The sequence below is a fragment of the Ambystoma mexicanum genome, chromosome 2q (assembly GCF_040938575.1).
Source record: "Ambystoma mexicanum isolate Mex_15411 chromosome 2q, UKY_AmexF1_1, whole genome shotgun sequence".
Lineage (NCBI taxonomy): Eukaryota > Metazoa > Chordata > Amphibia > Caudata > Ambystomatidae > Ambystoma > Ambystoma mexicanum.
In genome coordinates, this window is record NC_090924.1 from 1,228,474,921 (window position 1) to 1,228,480,920 (window position 6,000).

A 6,000-nucleotide genomic window follows, 5' to 3' on the forward strand; every position below is an offset into this window, starting at 1 on the left:
TCCTTTCCAACAGCCCATCCCAGATTTAACTGGGTCCTTTATTTCTACTATCACTCTTTCAACTTGTGGTGTTCCCCAGGGTTCTAACCTATCACCCTTGTTCTTCAACGTCTACATGGCTGTCCTTGCACGTGTGTTTGTCACTTTCATCTCCAACTTCCAGTGTTATGCGGATGACATGCAACTCTCCTTCAGGCTACCCTCAGCCACCTCCTCTACCTCACTCATATCTGACTGTCCGCAATTCAGTCATGCTGTGCTGCAAACAACCTCTTCCTCAATGCCAGTAAGACTGAGATTGTTCACATTGGGACTTCTGCTCTCACTTTCCGACTCTCACTCTGGTCAGCATCCCTTGGCCCTGTGCCCACAACCACCTGCAAGGCAAAAAACCTTGGGGTCATCTTCGACTCCACTCTCTCCTTCTCCACTCACATTTCAGACATCTCTAAAAAAAATCCATCTACCAGCTACACCTCCTCAGAGGTACTCTTCCTTTTCTCACCTTCCCCCAGTGGCTTACTGTCTTCAGAGCCCTGGTTCTCTCAAGGATGGACTACTGCAACAGCCTCTTTCTCAAACTCCCTACCATTGCTCTGCACCCTCTGTAACTCATCCAGAACAGAACCGCAAGACTTATCCTTTGCCTCAAGCCCAGGGACCGCATCTCTCCGGCGCTGAAATCCCTCCTCTGGCTCCCTGTGGCTGCAAAGATTGAGTTCAAGACCCTCTGCATTGTCCACAAGGCTTTCTGGCACCTGGGACATCCCTATCTGCAACAATGCCTTCCTAAATACAGTCCTTTCTTGAGGCCTCCGCTCATCTACCTCCAACCTTCTGCGAGTGAGCCAGTTCTCCAAGCAGAGATTTGTAGTGAGATATTTATCCTCTGCAGGGGCCTCCCTCTGGAATAGCCTCCCTGCTGCACTCCGTCTTGAGCCTGAACTTCTTAAATTCCAGAAACTCTTTAAGACATTCCTCTTCTCCTCTTCCTTCTCTCTCCCTCTACCCTGCTAACATTTCTCTCCACTCTATCCCTCTCTCCCTCCTTTTCGGCACAGTCTTCTGACTAGCCACCTGGTGTACCTCAGAGTCACACAGGTCCCTGGCACCTTCGTCAGTCCTCTCACACTTGCCTCTGGGCCTGCACTTGCCTCGTTGTTACTGCACTTGGTCAATGACTCGTGAGCATGGCACCTCTCAGCAGTTACCCCAGCTTCTGACTGACTTGGCGCATTTGGTCCCCCTCCCTACACCCCAATGCACTTGTCCACCACCCACACCCTCCACCTCTCCTGCAGCTGTCTGCGCACTTGCTCTATCCGAACGCACCATGCCTTGAAGATCGTCTATCTGTTTTTCCCTTTTATCCCCTCCTTGCGTTGTGCCACCTCAATGCACTTGGAAAAACTGAAGAATTGTTGTCAGACCTATTTGCTGTCATCTATACCATTAATTGTATTATATGCACCTGTTCCATTCACCCACTCTACCTGTGCAGACTTGTATCATTCAGAAATTCAAAGGCTCTGAATGACTTGTTTTTCCCCTTGTTCCCGCCCTACCTAAGCGCTTTGAAATGCTTGCTTTGTGTATAGGCGCTTTACAAATAAACAATACCATACCATTACAAGAAGTTAACTCTCTCCTTTAAGTCTGAAAGCACGCACTTAAGGACTGCTGTCAGAAAAAGCAATCGCCTGTTCTCTCTCTACCCTTCCAATCACTTCCCTGTAATACAAGTACTAAACTCACTTCAAGATTTCAATTGCCTAAAGTATTATGCATTTGAATGCAGGTACTAACAGTGAAATGCTCTACGTTTGTAATTTCTGGTCCTTTGTTAACAGCGAAACACAGGTGCTGTGTCCTGTTCTGTCCAGCAATGTCTCTGTAGGTCAGCCAGGTCCAGTCAACATAGCTCAAAGTTTGAAGAGGGTAGAGGGGGTGGCCTTTTAGCCAATTTTTCTCAGAAAGTGTGCTGTATAATGCATTAAAACACATATGTAGATCTTTCTCCGAGTGGAGTGTGCAGCGTGCACCTGAAGCAGTAGTATTCCGCACGTGTGGTAATCTAGGCCGGCCTATAGAGTGGCGCGAGCCATGATTTGTTGCCGAGTTGGGCCTGGGGGGCCCTCAGCATGGCTCGCAAGTTAGCACCCACATTTTGTGTTACGCCACTGGTGCAGCACAGTCACTGAAGAAAGACAACACAGGGAGTGATGAAAGGGGACCAGTGGGAGCATTCTCAGTTTTGTTTTTGCAGACGACGTCAATGTCATCATCGACAAAAAAGGTGGTCCTGGGTTGAGCTCTTCATCTGGGTACTCTCCAAAAGAGCGGGGGAAATGCTCTTCTGCATAGCAGCTACCGAAACTATCCCACGTGTGACTTATTCCGCCCGGTCTGTTTTTTTAGCCAAATGCCCTTTGTGTTCTGGGCCTTTCATTAGAATATCCACATTTTAGGAACGGGCAGAGCTATCCTGGAATGCAAAGTGCTGCGGCTAAAAATATCTAGGACTGGGTGGGGCATCTCGTATTATACCGAGACACTTGACATGTGATGCGGTAACGCTTCATTTTCCAAAGGAGTCTATTTCACAAGCGTTTACCGTGAGGGTTGACCGTCTATAACACATATGGTCCAATGAAAATGACTGTATCAAAGCTTTCGAAAATGACCCTAATTTTATATGTTATGTCTGGTCTGTGTAACTTTTGCACTTGCAAAATTGACATTTGTGTTTGTTTTATACAATTATATTACACGTGTATTTTTCTCCCGTTGCTTTCGCAGTTTTAAAACCGCTAAACATCACCCCGACAACACGATAAGTATATGATATTCACTGACAACTAAGTTGAACTCTTGGAAAACTTAATTTCCTTGATAGAAAAAATGTAAGCGAGTTTGAAATGAAAAAATACAAATGTCCTACCTTTGTAAATTATTCTGATTCGCTTCTCCGTCTGCAAAAGGCAAAAGACCTGATCTCTTGTGCGTCGAGTTACTCAATTTAATCGTGTTTCTTCTCTTTTCCCCAAGTGAGTTGGGAATGCCGGACTGCCCAGTGCCCCACCGAGTTGCCTAGAAACCAAAAAAATGCTGCCTCGGGGTCGGTAATAGGGGTGGACGGGCTGTCAATGGAAGCAGTTTGAAAGCTTGAAATGAATGGTTGTTATCTGAAACCTAGCAACACGCTCACACATACATTGCCATTGTTTGAACTGTCCGACAACAAGTAAAACTTGCCAAGAACAGGTACGGGCAAGCACAGGAAGTAATGCAAATCTGCCGATTGATAAAACATGTTAAATTAGCGCCCCGAACCTGAAGTAAAAAAAAATAAAAACAGAAACGATCTTTATGTAGTTATTTGTTTTGTTGTCTTTTAAGAAAGTGGATTGTGCGGTTGTGATTGAAACCGCAAAGACAGGAATACATACATGCCTGATAGCCTGATAACTTTGAGTGCATGCATTAACGGGGCGGCGAGGAGGCCGGGGCGTTTCCCACGTTTCTGTGGTGGCTTTGACCAAGATGATTGTTTGCATTGCCAAATCAGTGCACAGATAACTCGGCCATGTGTGTGAGCTTTGTATGTGTACCACTTACAGGGCTGATTCATAGAAAGTTTTGGGTGCCTAACAGCACTTTGAACCGAAAAAGTGTACTTTGCAACAGGCAAAACTCATGTTGCCGTTTCATGGATTGGACTTTGCATGGGTCTGCACTCACTTTGCTCTGGCCCTTCCCTACTTTGTATGGTGCTGAGAGCTTTGCGCAACAAACTGTGCAAAGTCTTGGGAGGATAGCTCAGCTGCAATATGCTCACTTTGTAATCAGGACGGCAAGGAGCAACAAAGGTTCGATCCTCGGGTCAGCGCTTAGTAACCTCTTGGTATTAAGCAGGTTATAAATAACCTATCATATCATATCAAGTGTGGGAAGGGGTCTGTTCAAAGAAACAAATGGCGGGTGGAACAGGCATATTCCCTGTACCTCACGCAAAATGGAGAGGAATGAGGAATAATGTGGACGTGTTGAGAGACGCGCCACTTAATAAAGTAACAAGTGCAGTCAAACACAAACATAGCCCCATTCATGGATTACTAACCACAACTTTCTGTAGAGAAAAGGCACACGCAAACCTTGTGATCTCACCACCACATGCTATGCAACGCAACGTACAAAGACCAAAGGGTACATTTCATAGCCACAGGATCCTTCCAGAGCACCACCACCACCATTGTTGGAGGCGTATCACAGGCCACGCCATCATGGTGCCTACACCAGGTATTGCGCTGCAGTACATCATATGTGGGTAGGCCCATATACATGTCATGCACACTGCAGGCAAGGCAGAGAGCATGCCAGGAGTTTTATGCCACAGCAGACTTCCTACGGGTACTGGGGGCCATTGATTGCAGGCATGTTGCACTACAGCCCCCACGCGACTGAGCACATGTACCACAACTGGAAGCATTGACATTCATTGAATGCGCAGGTTAACTACGATACAAAGGGAGTCATCATGCATGTGAATGCCAATTTCCCTGGAAGCACACATGGTAGCTTAATTTACTGCTGTTCACCACTAGGCACTGGCATTGGAAACCCTTGGCAACACCTAGCTCGTCGGAGGTTATCAACTATTATGCACATGCAAGCAGTCACATGACACACAAAAAAAACAGACCATTACAATCAATGCCAACAACAACCATTTTCACATTTGAGGGGACAGTGCCTAACCGGTCTATCCTTCCCTGCTCATGCCATTCATGAATCCTGCGCCCCAGGCTGTGGTAAGGTATAACGCAGCATACATAGCCACTAGGGGCATAGTCAACCGCACATTCGAGTTGCCCAAGTCATGCTTTTGCTTCCTTCACCACTCTGGCAGTGAATCACTATATGCCCCACCACTAGTATGCAAGATCATTGTGGCAAATTGTGTCCTCCACAATGTTCCCACATGGCATAGCATACCAGTCTAGCTGCATGAGGGACATCATCCTCAGCCACAGGCACTACCCATCCCCTTTTGCAGGCCTAAGGGCACACAGGACAGGATGGACACAATCAGGTTGTTCAAACCTACTTCACCTGAATAGCAGCCCCTGTGGATCACAAACACAGAAGCCACATCCCTGGTGCCCTTAAATGATGAAGAATCCCTATAACACAACCCAGACCAAGTGAAAAAAAAATGTATACCAGAGACTGGATTGATACACTGGATGAGCTCATTCAATATCAAGGCTGCGAAGAATTCTGGGCAGTCCCGTGAAAACTGAATACGCTACCAAAATATCTAACTCTTTTTCCCAATTGGTTCTTGAGGCAAGGTTTCTTAAAGCTATGTCTGAACCTCTGGCCAAGTAGAACCAATCACTATAGAAAGAGAGAGAGAGAAGACCCAAAGGAGTGTAGATTATGCAAAAACGTAATGACAGTGGAATCACTGAAACATTTGCTGCTGGAATGCCCAACTGTGAGTGGTGAACGACAGATGTACTTAGGCCACATCAGGCAAGAATATAGATTCAAGGATGTTGATCTTTGGTGGTCATACTTGCTGGAAGGAGATAAGATTTCAAATAACCTTGCGGTCATAAAATGTATTTTGCTCATCTTCGAGAAAATTGAGGGACAACATTGATCTCTTGGAACAGCGAAAAGGACTTGAAAGCAAGCAGACTTTTACAGTGTTAAGCACTAAGCATTGTAAAAGAAAAGAAAGAGAAAAGATATAAGAAGCAGGCATTTATACAAAGCTTCATTAATATTTTAGCATATTTGCAGAATTGTAGTTTTGAAAAATGTCATTCTTGTTGTTTTTATGGGTACTTGTATTCTTCTTTATATATTTTTTTTTTGCCTTTTTCTCTTTCTTCAACCACTTAGTCTTGACTTTTTCTTTAAGGTTTGGATCAACGATTGAACTAATTGTCATTTTGATTCTGCTTAGTTGAGCTTTCTTTCTTGCTTTTA

General features: G+C 45.3%; 1 protein-coding gene across 1 annotated transcript in view; it reads right to left on the minus strand.

Annotated features, from left to right (window-relative positions):
* C2QH7orf78 (chromosome 2q C7orf78 homolog) overlaps positions 1 to 3,172 on the minus strand; it is a 280,749-nt gene extending 277,577 nt beyond the window's left edge. The window contains exon 1 of the mRNA XM_069648621.1: positions 2,942 to 3,172. The gene's annotated coding sequence lies outside the window, so the exon portion shown is untranslated. The remainder of the gene's footprint in view (positions 1 to 2,941) is intronic.
* Between the last annotated feature and the right edge of the window lie 2,828 nt (positions 3,173 to 6,000).